This window comes from Oculina patagonica, chromosome 3, assembly GCF_052425735.1.
Source record: "Oculina patagonica isolate OP01 chromosome 3, crgOcupat, whole genome shotgun sequence".
Taxonomy (NCBI): domain Eukaryota; kingdom Metazoa; phylum Cnidaria; class Anthozoa; order Scleractinia; family Oculinidae; genus Oculina; species Oculina patagonica.
This window is the reverse complement of record NC_135760.1, coordinates 908732-922441: the sequence shown is the minus strand read 5'-3', so window position 1 is coordinate 922441 and position 13710 is coordinate 908732. Positions and strand designations below refer to the sequence as shown.

The 13710-nt window shown below is 41.9% G+C and overlaps 1 protein-coding gene across 2 annotated transcripts in view; it reads right to left on the bottom strand.

The window, feature by feature from the left end:
• Positions 1–12978: 12978 nt before the first annotated feature.
• The window catches only part of LOC144646024 (gastric triacylglycerol lipase-like), a 7464-nt gene continuing 6732 nt past the window's right edge, over positions 12979–13710 (bottom strand). For both annotated transcript variants that reach the window (XM_078505545.1, XM_078505544.1), the window contains one exon: positions 12979–13710. This exon is cut by the window's right edge and continues 920 nt beyond it. The gene's annotated coding sequence lies outside the window, so the exon portion shown is untranslated.

Below are 13710 nucleotides of genomic sequence, written 5' to 3'. Positions count from 1 at the left end.
GTATTGTATTGTATTGTGACTTGCTTTCAGTAATGAGGGGGAGTAAGCAAATCCGCCGATCCGTGTTATGTTTTGGTCAAATTCGTCAAACCGCCACCATTTTCGTTCAAATCCAATTCCCCATTACTTGAAAACTTTGTGTGGTATAGTTTCACTACTACGGACAGTAGATGTTTTATATTGCACTTTTTAAGAAGTTTCGTTTCATTGCTTGTTAGGTTTTTGCGACAATTCCACCAAAAGACCGACGAAGACATACCCTGAAGTGCATGATCCGAACTTCGTTTAGTATCTTAAATTCATGACATGAAGAGTCCAGAATCCAGGCTAAAATTCTCAGTTAATCTGCGAACTTTTGTATTTTCAAAACCAGCGAATCAGCTCTATTGCAAAAATCCACAATCCGTCCGCTTTTTAAGGTCAAATCCGTCGATCCACGAACCAGTATTCACCCTTCTCTTAAATGCTCGTGACAGACACTAGTAAGAGACAATCTAATGATCGATACGGAATGTCACAGTTACAGTGCGCAGCAAACCCCGCAAGATGGAGTATACCTCGTTCTTGGAGCGTCGCCAATATGCTGCCCTAGGATAACATGAGTTCCATAAGGAACTCACCAGCCAAGTAAGACAGAATAATTTAGCACGAGGTTAATATACTGACCTCAGATTAAGTGAGTTTAAAAAGAAACTCACCACCCGAATAAGAATTAATAATCTAGCACGAAGTCAATATGCTTCTCTCAGATAAGATGAGCTTCAAAAGAAACTCATCACCCAAGTAAGACAGAATAATCCAGCACGAGGTCAATACGCTGCCCTAAGATAACATGAGTTCGCTACGAACTTACCAGCCAAGTAAAACAGAATAATCCAGCCGGAGGTCAATATGCTGTCCTCATATAACTCTAGTTCAATAAGGAACTTGCCACCCAAGTAAGACAGAATAATCGAGCACGAGGTCAATATCCTGTTCTTAGATAACGTGAGTTCCATAAGGAACTCACAAGCCAAATAAGACAGAAAAATCTAGAACGAGGTCGATAAGCTGTCCTTAGAAAACGTGAGTTCCATAAGGAACTCAACAGCCAAGTTAGACAGAATAATCCAGCGCTAGCACAAGATCAATAAGCTGTCCTCATATAACATGAGTTCTATAAGGAATTTGCCACCCAAGTAAGCCAGAATAATGCATTACGAGGTCAATATGCTGTCCTCGCATAACATGAGTTCCATAAGGAACTCACCAACCAAGTAAGACAGAATAATACAGCACGAGGTCAATATGCTGTCCTCATATAACATAAGTTCTTTAAGGAACTTGCCACCCAACTAAGACAGAATAATCGAGTACGAGGTCAGTATGCTCTCCTAAGATAACGTGAGTTCCATAACGAACTCACCAGCACGTAAGACAGAATAATCAAGCACGAGGTCAAAACTCTAACTAAGATAACATGCGTTTTCTAAGGAACTCACAAGTCAAATAAGACAGCATAATCTACCACGAGGTCTTTACGCTGCCCTAACATAACATGAGTTCCCTAAGGAACTCACCAGACAAATAAGACAGAAAAATCTAGCACGAGGTCAATACGCTGTTCTAAGATAACGTGAATTCCATTACGATTTTACCAACCAAGTAGGCCAGAATAATCCAACACGAGGTCAATATGTTGTCTTCATATCACATGAGCTCCCTAAGGAACTCACCATCCAACATAGACAGAATAATCGAGCACGAGGTCAGTATGCTCTCCTCAGATAACGTGAGTTCCATAAGGAATTCACCGCCCAAGAAAGAGGGAATAATCCAGCACGAGGTCAATACGCTGCCCTAAGATAACATGAGTTCGCTACGAACTTACCAGCCAAGTAAAACAGAATAATCTAGCACGAGGTCAATATCCTGTTCTTAGATAACGTGAGTTCCATAAGGAACTCACAAGCCAAATAAGACAGAAAAATCTAGAACGAGGTCGATAAGCTGTCCTTAGAAAACATGAGTTCCATAAGGAATTCACCGCCCAAGAAAGAGGGAATAATCCAGCACGAGGTCAATACGCTGCCCTAAGATAACATGAGTTCGCTACGAACTTACCAGCCAAGTAAAACAGAATAATCTAGCACGAGGTCAATATCCTGTTCTTAGATAACGTGAGTTCCATAAGGAACTCACAAGCCAAATAAGACAGAAAAATCTAGAACGAGGTCGATAAGCTGTCCTTAGAAAACATGAGTTCCATAAGGAATTCACCGCCCAAGAAAGAGGGAATAATCCAGCACGAGGTCAATACGCTGCCCTAAGATAACATGAGTTCGCTACGAACTTACCAGCCAAGTAAAACAGAATAATCTAGCACGAGGTCAATATCCTGTTCTTAGATAACGTGAGTTCCATAAGGAACTCACAAGCCAAATAAGACAGAAAAATCTAGAACGAGGTCGATAAGTTGTCCTTAGAAAACGTGAGTTCCATAAGGAATTCACCGCCCAAGAAAGAGGGAATAATCCAGCACGAGGTCAATACGCTGCCCTAAGATAACATGAGTTCGCTACGAACTTACCAGCCAAGTAAAACAGAATAATCCAGCCGGAGGTCAATATCCTGTCCTCATATAACTCTAGTTCAATAAGGAACTTGCCACCCAAGTAAGACAGAATAATCCAGCACGAGGTCAATATGCTGTCGTAATATAGCATGAGTTCCCAGAGGAACTCATCGGCCAAGTATCACAGAATAATCCAGCACGAGGTCAATATGCTTTCCTCACATAACATGAGTTCTATTAGGAATTGCCACCCAAGTAAGCCAGAATAATACGGCAGGAAGTCAATATGCTGTCTTCATATAACATGAGTTCCCTAAGGAACTCACCAACGAGGTAGGACAGAATAATCCAGAACGAGGTCAATATCATCACCTCGTATAACATGAATTCCCTAAGGAACTCACCAGCCAAGTAACCCAGAATAATCCAGCACGAGGTCAATATGCTGACCTCACGATGTCATAACGCTGCCCCACGATAACATGAGTTCTCTAAGGAACTCACCAGCCAAGTTAGACAGAATAATCTCCAGTCGCAAGAAAGTATCTCCGAACTCGAAGATATAAAAACTTAAGGGAATGTTAATCTTTTTCTCTCTTCTCCTCTCTCTTCTCTACCTTTCAGCGCTGTCTTTCTTTTTTCCCTCTTGTTGCGTTTTAAACCAATTCGCGCAGTAATGTACTTGTTCAAGAAAACTGACGTGACTTTTCTTTGACTCGGTTTTGATAAATCCAGACATATAATGCTAGTGAATATTACACTAGAGCAGGGAAAGCCCTGATTTCTCTCTAGATGCACAGAAAATGATTGATTGTAACTCGAGAAGCTCATTCTTGGCCTTTCCGGTCATACTATTGAAACATTAATGCTAGTGAATGTTACACTGGAGCAGGGAAAGCCTAGATTTTCTCTAGATGCACAGAAAATGATTGATTGAAACTCGAGAAGCTCATTCAGGCCTTTCCGGTCATACTATTGAAACATATGTCTGGATTTGACAAAACCAGGTCAAGAAAATTTTCACCCTTTTAAGCGCAAATCGCTGTAAGACAAAATAATCAAGTACGAGGTCAATACCCTGTCCTCATATAACATGAGCTCCCTAAGGAACTCACCAGCCAACTAAGAGAATAATCGAACACGAGTTCAGTATGCTCCCCTCAGATAACGTGAGTTCCATAAGGAACTCACCGCCCAAGAAAGACAGAATAATCAAGCACGAGGTCAATATGCTGTCCTCATATAACATGAGCTCCTAAGGAACTTACCAGCCAAGAAAGACAGAAAGATCTAGCCCAAGGTCAATACGATGCCCTAAAAAAACATGAGTGAACTCACCCGCCAAGAGAGACCGAATAACCCAGCACGAGGTCCAAACGCTGCCCTAAGATAACATGAGTTCCCTAAGGAACTCACCAGCGAAGTAACAGAATAATCCAGCACGTGGTCAATATGCTCTCCTCATATAACATGAGTTCTATAATGAACTTACCACCCAAGTTAGCCAGAAACTTCCAGCACGAGGTCAATATGCTGTCCTCATATAACATGAGTTCCCTTAGGAACTCACCAACCAAGTAAGACGGAATAATCCAGCACGAGGTCAATACGCTGCCCTAAATGACATGAGTTCCCTAAGGAACTTACTAGCCAAGTAAGACAGAATATTCCAGCAGGAGGTCAACACGCTGCCCTAAGATAACGAGTTCCCAAAGGAAGTCGCTCGCCAAGTAAGACAGAATAACCCAGCACGAGGTCCAAACGCTGCCCTAAGATAACATGAGTTCCCTAAGGAACTCACAAGGCAGGTAAGAGTGCATAATAACGAGGTCAATATGCTGTCCTCATATAACATGAGTTCCGTAAGAAACTTACCAGCGAAGTAAAACAAAATAATCCAGCACGAGGTCAATATGCTCTCCTCATATAACATGAGTTCTTTAAGGAACTTATCACCCAAGTAAGCCGGAATAATCCAGCACGAGGTCAGTAAGCTGTCCTCAGATAACATGAGTTTCCTTAGGAACTCACCAGCCAAGTAAGACAGAATAATCCAGCCGAGTACCATACGCTGCCCTAAGATAACATGAGTTCCCTAAGGAACTTACCACCCAAGTAAGACAGAATAATCCAGCACGAGGTCAATATGCTGTCCTCATATAACATGAGCTCCTAAGGAACTTACCAGCCAAGAAAGACAGAAAGATCTAGCCCAAGGTCAATACGATGCCCTAAAATAACATGAGTGAAGCCATGAAGAAGGTGAAGGAGACGCTGAATCACAGCAGAACACGAGCTAAGAAAGCAGAAGCTCGCATCAGATACTCGGAAGTCAACAAGGAAGTTAAACGTAGCATCAGAAACGACCGAAGGAACTTTGTGGAAGACCTCGCGCGACAGGCAGAGGAGGCATCAGGCAGAGGCGATGCAAAAGAGCTATATTCCATCACAAGAAAACTGGCAGGTGATAGAAAGATCCCGGAAAGACCTGTCAGAGACAAGAACGGAGAGTTGCTCACTGACCAAGAAGAACAGCGAAAAAGGTGGCAGATCATATCAAAGAACTACTCAATAGACCTCCGCCAAGCGAGCTGCCTGACATACAACCAGCCAACACACCTTTGCAGGTCAGCGAGAGTAAGCCAAGTGAAGCAGAGATCAAGAGAGCTATCAGACAACTGAAGAATGGAAAAGCAGCTGGTCCCGATGGCATACCATCAGAAGCCATCAAGGCAGATCTAAACACCTCGACCAAAATGCTGTATGAACTGTTTGGCAAGATCTGGGAAACGAACGAGATACCAGATGATTGGAAAGAGGGCTACCTAATCAAACTTCCAAAGAAGGGAGATCTGAAGGAATGTAAGAACTGGAGAGGAATCATGCTGCTGTCAACGGCCGGAAAAGTACTGAATAGGATAATTCTGGAGAGGTTGAAAGTAGAGGTGGACAAACGGTTGAGAGAAGAACAGGCTGGGTTCAGGAAAGATAGGTCATGCACAGATCAAATTGCTACCCTGAGGATCATCTTGGAACAGTCTTTAGAGTGGAACTCTCCTGTTTATGCGACCTTTGTGGACTATGAGAAGGCATTCGATAGCGTTGATAGGGAAGTGTTGTGGAAGCTGCTACGCCACTATGGCATCCCAGAGAAATACATCACTCTTATACAGAAGACCTATGAGAAGTGCACCTGTAGAGTCATCCACAACGGAGTTCTTTCAGAACTGTTTGAGATGCTCACTGGAGTGCGCCAGGGTTGCTTGCTGTCGCCCTTCTTGTTCCTGCTTGTCATCGACTGGATAATGCGGAGGACGACAGAAAAACATCAGGATGGCATTCAGTGGACACTCATGACCCGGTTAGAAGATCTTGACTTCGCTGACGACATTGCCCTTCTTTCACATAACCACAGGAGCATGCAATCCAAGCTAACAAGACTGGCAAAGATCTCAATGCAGACGGGCCTTAGGATCAGCAAATCCAAGACGAAGGTGATGAGGTTTAACACCAAGAATGCAGATAGGATAGAACTAGATGAGGATGAAATCGACGAGGTGGAGGACTTTGCGTACCTTGGAAGTAACATCAGCAAGGACGGTGGATCTGATCAGGACGTACGAGTGAGGATCGGAAAGGCAAGAACTGCATTCACCATCTTGACACCTGTTTGGAGATCAAAAGTGATTTCCAGAAAGACCAAACTACGGTTATTTAATACCAACGTAAAGTCAGTCCTCCTTTACGGCTCTGAAACGTGGAGAGTAAAAAAAGCGAACTCCGCCAAACTGCAGACCTTTATCAACAAATGCCTGAGATCCATCATGGGCATCCACTGGCCAGAGGTCATAACAAATGAAGAGCTTTGGACAACAACTGAGCAGGAAAGGATCAACATCCAGACAAGAAGGCGAAAGTGGGGTTGGATTGGGCACACCCTCAGGAAAACAAACTGCAATGTCACCAAGCAGGCACTGAGATGGAACCCACAGGGGAAGAGGAGCCGAGGCCGTCCCAGAAACAGCTGGAGGAGGACGGTAGATGACGAGGCGAGCAAAGCAGGCTACACCTGGAGGCAGATTGAAAGGATAGCCCAAAACAGAACACGATGGCGAGCAGTGGTTTCCGTGGACCTATGCTCCATGGGAATGATGATGGTCAACACGCTGCCCAAAGATAACATGAGTTCCCAAAGGAAGTCACTCGCCAAGTAAGACAGAATAACCCAGCACGAGGTCCAAACGCTGCCCTAAGATAACATGAGTTCCCTAAGGAACTCACAAGGCAAGTAAGAGTGCATAATAACAAGGTCAATATGCTGCCCTCATATAACATGAGTTCTATAATGAACTTACCACCCAAGCTAGTAAGCCAGAAAATTCCAGAACGAGGTCAATATGCTGTCCTCGCATAACATGAGTTCCCTAAGGAACTCACCAACTAAGTAAGACAGAATAATCCAGCACAAGGTCAATACGCTTCCCTAAGATAACATGAGTTCCCTAAGGAACTCCCCAACCAAGTAAAACACAATAATCCAGCACGAGGTCAATATGCTGTCCTCATATAACATAAGTTCCATACGGAACTTGCCACCCAAATACGCCAGAAAAATATGCATGTGTTAGAAAATAGTCGAAATAATGATAAGACTGTTTTCTTTTATTTAAACATAAAGCTGATCAAACAGCTGAAAATGTAGAGCAGATTTACTTTTCGGACTTTACAGAGTCCCCCCCACCAAGGAGATATTAACATACCGTTAGCATTTATCTTGAATATCGAATATTTTCATTTAAGACAGTGCTTGGGCCCCCTAAAACAACAATGTTTTTCAGATAACGAACGCAAATTGATTTTCACTACGGATACTATTAAACTAAAATGTGGGCAAGGATGTCTCAAGGTCGACCTCAAGAACAAGGTAATCCAGCAAGAGGTCAATATGCTCTCCTCATATAACATGAGTTACATGAGTTACCTTAGGAACTCACCAGCCAAGAAAGACAGAATACCGTAAAATTCCGGTTATAAGCCCCCCCCCCCCCACTTATAAGCCCTCCCGGTTATAGGCCCATCTACCTGGAAACAAAAAAGGACCTCCGATTATAAGCCCCCCCCCCCCGGATATAAGCCCTCCTCTTCCGGATGACAGTACTGAACAGCGCTAAATGTCGCTTTTTTGTGCGTTTTTAACTTAAAAACGTATTTCGATCAACACTCCCGGGGCTCGTTTCGAAACGTTTTTTTCATTCCGCTTATAAGCCCTCCCGGATATAAGCCCCTCCGCTTATAAGCCCACCCAAAACCCCTTACGAAGTTGTATAAGCCCAGGACTTATAACCGGAATTCTACGGTAATTCATCAGGAGGTCAAAACGCTGCACTTAGATAACATGAGTTCCTTAAGGAACTCACCAACCAAGTAAAACAAAATAATCCAACAGGAGGTCAATATGCTGGCCTCATATAACATGAGTTCCCTAAGGAACTCACCAGCCAACTAAGACAGAATAATCGAGAACGAGGTCTAGTAAGCTCCCCTCAGATAACATGAGTTCCATAAGGAACTCACCAGCCACGAAAGACAAAATAATCCAGCACGAGGTCAAAACGCTGCCCTAAGATAACAAGAGTTCGCTAAGGAACTCACCAGCCACGAAAGACAGAATAATCCAGTACGAGGTCAATACGCTGCCCTTAGATAACAAGTGTTCGAAAAGGAACTCACAAGGCAAGTAAAAGTACATAATCCAGCACGAGGTCAATATGCTGCCCTTATGTAACATGAGTTCCATAAGGAACTTGCCGACCAAGTTAGCCAGAGTCATCCAGCACGAGGTCAATATGCTTTCCTCATATAACATGAGTTCTATTATGAACTTACCACCCAAGTAAGCCCGAAAATTCAAGCGCGAGGTCAATATGCTGTCCTCGCATAACATGAGTTCCCTAAGGAACTCACCAACCAAGTAAGACAGAATAATCCAGCACGACGTCAATACGCTTTCCTAAGATAACATGAGTTCCCTAAGGAACTCAACAACCAAGTAAGACAGAATAATGAAGCACGAGGTTTATAGGCTGCCCTAAGATAAGATAAGTCTTCTAAGGAACACAACAGCCAGGAATAAGCCAGAATAATTAATCCAGCAAGAGGTCAATATACTGTCCTCATATAACATAAGTTCCGTAAGAAACTTACCAGCGAAGTAAAACAAAATAATCCAGCACGAGGTCAATGTGCTCTCCTCATATAACATGAGTTCTTTAAGAAAATTATCACCCAAGTAAGCTGGAATAATCCAGCACGAGGTCAGTAAGCTGTCCTCAGATAACATGCGTTTCCTTAGGAACTCACCAGCCAAGTAAGACAGAATAATCCAGCCGAGTACCATACGCTGCCCTAAGTTAACATGAGTTCCCTAAGGAACTTACCACCCAAGTAAGACAGAATAATCCAGCACGCGGTCAATATGCTGTCCTCATATAACATGAGCTCCTAAGGAACTTACCAGCCAAGAAAGACAGAAAGATCTAGCCCAAGGTCAATACGATGCCCTAAAATAACATGAGTGAACTCACCCGCCAAGAGAGACCGAATAACCCAGCACGAGGTCCAAACGCTGCCCTAAGATAACATGAGTTCCCTAAGGAACTCACCAGCGAAGTAACAGAATAATCCAGCACGTGGTCAATATGCTCTCCTCATATAACATGAGTTCTATAATGAACTTACCACCCAAGTAAGCCAGAAAATTCCAGCACGAGGTCAATATGCTGTCCTCATATAACATGAGTTCCCTTAGGAACTCACCAACCAAGTAAGTCGGAATAATCCAGCACGAGGTCAATACGCTGCCCTAAAATGACATGAGTTCCCTAAGGAGCTCACTAGCCAAGTAAGACAGAATATTCCAGCAGGAGGTCAACACGCTGCCCTAAGATAACATGAGTTCCCAAAGGAAGTCACTCGCCAAGTAAGACAGAATAACCCAGCACGAGGTCCAAACGCTGCCCTAAGATAACATGAGTTCCCTAAGGAACTCACAAGGCAAGTAAGAGTGCATAATAACAAGGTCAATATGCTGCCCTCATATAACATGAGTTCTATAATGAACTTACCACCCAAGCTAGTAAGCCAGAAAATTCCAGAACGAGGTCAATATGCTGTCCTCGCATAACATGAGTTCCCTAAGGAACTCACCAACTAAGTAAGACAGAATAATCCAGCACAAGGTCAATACGCTTCCCTAAGATAACATGAGTTCCCTAAGGAACTCCCCAACCAAGTAAAACACAATAATCCAGCACGAGGTCAATATGCTGTCCTCATATAACATAAGTTCCATAAGGAACTTGCCACCCAAATACGCCAGAAAAATATGCATGTGTTAGAAAATAGTCGAAATAATGATAAGACTGTTTTCTTTTATTTAAACATAAAGCTGATCAAACAGCTGAAAATGTAGAGCAGATTTACTTTTCGGACTTTACAGAGTCCCCCCCACCAAGGAGATATTAACATACCGTTAGCATTTATCTTGAATATCGAATATTTTCATTTAAGACAGTGCTTGGGCCCCCTAAAACAACAATGTTTTTCAGATAACGAACGCAAATTGATTTTCACTACGGATACTATTAAACTAAAATGTGGGCAAGGATGTCTCAAGGTCGACCTCAAGAACAAGGTAATACAGCAAGAGGTCAATATGCTCTCCTCATATAACATGAGTTACATGAGTTACCTTAGGAACTCACCAGCCAAGAAAGACAGAATAATTCATCAGGGGGTCAAAACGCTGCCCTTAGATAACATGAGTTCCCTATAAGGAACTCAGTCACCAACCAAGTAAAACAAAATAATCCAGCACGGAGGATCAATATGCTGGCCTCATATAACATGAGTTCCCTAAGGAACTCACCAGCCAACTAAGACAGAATAATCGAGAACGAGGTCTAGTAAGCTCCCCTCAGATAACATGAGTTCCCTAAGGAACTCACCAGCCACGATAAGACAAAATAATCCAGCACGAGGTCAAAACGCTGCCCTAAGATAACAAGAGTTCGTAAAGGAACTCACAAGGCAAGTAAGAAGTACATAACCAGCACGAGGTCAATATGCTGCCCTCATATAACATAAGTTCCATAAGGAACTTGCCACCCAAGTTAGCCAGAGTTATCCAGCACGAGGTCAATATGCTCTCCTCATAGTAACATGAGTTCTATTAGGAACTTACCACCCAAGTAAGACAGAAAATTCAAGCGCGAGGTCAATATGCTCTACCTCGCATAACATGAGTTCCCTAAGGAACTCACCAGCCAAGTAAGACAGAATAATCCAGCACGACGTCAATACGCTTTCCCTAAGATAACATGAGTTCCCTAAGGAACTCAACAGCCAAGTAAGACAGAATAATGCAGCACGAGGTTTATAGGCTGCCCTAAGATAAGATAAGTCTTCCTAAGGAACACACACAGCCACGTAAGCCAGAATAATTAATCCAGCAAGAGGTCAATATACTGTCCTCATATAACATGAGTTCCGTAAGAAACTTACCAGCGAAGTAAAACAAAATAATCCAGCATAACGAGCCGTCAATATGCTCTCCTCATATAACATGAGTTCTTTAAGGAACTTATCACCCAAGTAAGCCGGAATAATCCAGCACGAGGTCAGTAAGCTGTCCTCAGATAACATGCGTTTCCTTAGGAACTCACCAGCCAAATAAGACAGAATAATCCAGCCGAGGTACCATACGCTGCCCTAAGATAACATGAGTTCCCTAAGGAACTTACCACCCAAGTAAGACAGAATAATCCAGCACGAGGTCAATATGCTGTCCTCATATAACACGCGTTTCTTAAGGAACTCACCAGCCAAGTAAGACAGAATAATCGAACACGAGGGTCAATATGCTGCCCTAAGATAACATGAGTTCCCTAAGGAACTCACCAACAAAGCAGGAATTTGTAATCTAGACCTGAGGTCAATTTGTTGCTCTCAAATAAGATTCGTTGCCGGCATAAGGAACTCACTACCCAAGTAAGCCCAAAGGGTCTATTATAGGGGGTCGTACTGTTTGCGGACCGCAACATTTTGTTCTTTCTAGACCGCAGTCTGCTGTCGTTTTTTTCTTAAGACCGAAGCTGCCGTTATAGCAGAACGAGTTTTATCATTAACTATTTTTTTAAAAATTAGTCTACTTAATAAATTCCTTAAATTCTTACGATATGTTAGCTCTTTATTCGTACTTTTTCTCCCAGAGACCACAAGAATGTTAGAACAGAGCATAACTTCTTAAATCTATTCATTATCTTGCGCAAAAGAAGGTTTGACATCAAATGGGCTCTTTTTCAAACCAAGAGAATGCAAGGTATTTATTAAAGAAGCGTCAAAGTTAAAAGTTTGGAGGGTTGGGTTTGCACGTGTGGTCTTTCTAACATCAAGTAAGTGACACAAGAAACGTGTGAAATTTACTTTACCATTCATCTTGGTCTAAGAAGCAATCTTTTGTATAGGGAGAAGTTTTAGAAGGCAGGTTTCATGGAAAATAAAGTGACCGCTTGAATGACCGCCAACAAACACTAGAAAGCCGAAAATTGCGCGTCATGAAGTTATATTTTCCCTAGACCGCGTGATAATTTCTTGACCGTAGACCGCCAGATAAATACCAATGTTTCTGCAGATAAGACCGCCACTCAACTGAAAATGGCTTAGACCGCCAGACCGCCAGAGTATAATAGACCCTCACGGTTAGCTATTAGAACCTTCATATACCTGCAATTCTCAGAGGGATTCAACAGATATATTTTTAAAAAAGCTCTCGAAGGAACAAACACTACTTTTAGCCTGAGAGCAGGCTGCTAAAAAATAAACAAGAAGTTCATAAACAGTCCCCGTGGCAGGTTTGGAAAAGAGTCAATTTTCGAGCGTCTGCCTTCCGACTAAGCTGCCTAACGCTCGAAACGTTAGCTTTCTAAATTAGTGTTAGTCAAACTGAAAAAAAATTAAAGTGTTGTTTTTTTAGTCTGGTCTGTACGGTATCCAATGGTACTAAAATTGTACGTAGCACAATTTTATTTCTCAAAAGTGATGAACGTCTATAAATCTACACTAACGAAGTCACGGGAATATAGGGAATCCATGGTCAAAATAAAATAAAAATAAAAACCTGCTTGTAGTCATAATTCCAGCTTTACAAGGAAATTGTTCCCCATTTTCCCACTGCATGGAAATACTGTATCTCAGAGCGTTCTTTTGTATCAGTATACGACCACCTCCACTTTTGAGTCGAAGTCAAACGTGGATCAAAAGAAGTACATCTTCCACCACAACAATTATTTGATTGAATTATACTATTATAATGCACTTTCAGTGCAGTCCCAATATAGATCGCGATACATGTAAAAGGAGACAAATTTTAGTTGTTCGATGTTCTTTATTTCACGATTGAAAACTAACATGAGGGTAAACTATCCCCTTAATACTACAATAAAAATTTACCATCTTCATTATTTAATAAAAATTCCAAAAGCGAACAAATCTCAAGCCGGCCAGGATCGCCTCTGTATCTTTCGTGCTTGTTTGACTACCAATGCTAGGATAACGACCGAAGACTGTAGGCAAATGACGAAAAACTCTGGATAGCTTGTTTATTTCTGAATCAGAGGTTTTTCTTCTAGATCCCTGAGGATGCTTTATTTTGGCTCTAGTCACAAAGGAAAAAAAATATTCGGCTTCTAAACCGCACACTGAGTTACAAAAGTCTTATTCCATGGGACCAATTGGCGATCTTTCTTTACATTACAAAAAAATTATTTCCTCACTGGCAAATTTAATACAGCTTGATAAACTTTAAGATATATATACGATAAATTCACGAGTTGATAGACTGTTAAATTTGGTATGGGAGAAATAAGTTGATTATTTAAAAAATGTTTACAAACGGTAACTTTTCAATGCATCAAATGTTTAAGCTAGGTTAATATGATTTTTTTTTTCTTTAAAAAAAACTTAGCAAAGTAGCTGAATTCAACACGTTCATTTCCCTTGTTATATTTCTTTGTTTTCTGGGCGGATTTGTAATGACGTTAATTACGCAAATTGTAAACAATTGCTTCACAAAAAAGAGCCCCATGTATTTTTTCTAA